Source organism: Galeopterus variegatus, unplaced genomic scaffold (assembly GCF_000696425.1).
Source record: "Galeopterus variegatus unplaced genomic scaffold, G_variegatus-3.0.2 Scaffold1319, whole genome shotgun sequence".
NCBI lineage: Eukaryota > Metazoa > Chordata > Mammalia > Dermoptera > Cynocephalidae > Galeopterus > Galeopterus variegatus.
This window is the reverse complement of record NW_007727430.1, coordinates 92374-93087: the sequence shown is the minus strand read 5'-3', so window position 1 is coordinate 93087 and position 714 is coordinate 92374. Positions and strand designations below refer to the sequence as shown.

At 42.7% G+C, this 714-nt stretch overlaps 1 protein-coding gene across 1 annotated transcript in view; it reads right to left on the bottom strand.

Annotated features, from left to right (window-relative positions):
• A1CF (APOBEC1 complementation factor) overlaps positions 1 to 714 on the bottom strand; it is a 90960-nt gene that overhangs the window by 40537 nt on the left and 49709 nt on the right. The window lies entirely within an intron of this gene.

The following is a 714-nucleotide window of genomic DNA, read 5'->3' as shown; positions in this document are numbered from 1 at the left end:
GGGTGATCTGGGGAGCCCTGTTGTTGTTTTCTCAGTGTGTGGGCTGAAGGTAAATGCTAGTCATGATAGAACTGACTCAGGGCCAGGACCTCCGCAGCGGGAGAGCAGGCACTCTACCCCACTGGCTACAGCTGCTCTGCTTGCCTGTATGCTACTCCATCCCACCACCCCAACTGTTCTCCAGCAATCCAGACTCAGCAATTTATTATTGCTGGCTGCATAAGAAGGGTGGCTCAAATAGATACATTGGGCATGTGTGGGGAGAAGTGTCATTAAGAACATGCCATTGACTTAGTAGTTGGATGCCCCTTGTTTCAGCCCCAACACCCCTCTTCCCTCAATGTATTCAGTCATGGATGCCTATTTCTTCTGGGCTCATTAGGAAAGAGTTTAGGTATGTTTCATCTCTGTAATTCAGGTGTTTCTTGATGCTTATTTTCAGGTTAAGACTATAAGGTTCTTATAGGATTAAGTACACATAATTTGTCCCTGTATCAAGTGGGATTGTATATATAAAATTATGTGCTGTTCTGAGACTGAGTTACATGCACATTCACATACACATATGCACAACTGATTTTGCTAGTTAGGAAAGAGCTAAACTCTCACATACACTAAATTTTCGAGGACTGTGCTTATTGCTAAAAACACTCGATAAATTATTAAAAATGTTTGGGGATGGGGAGAGATTGGACAAGAGGCATAAAGAATAAT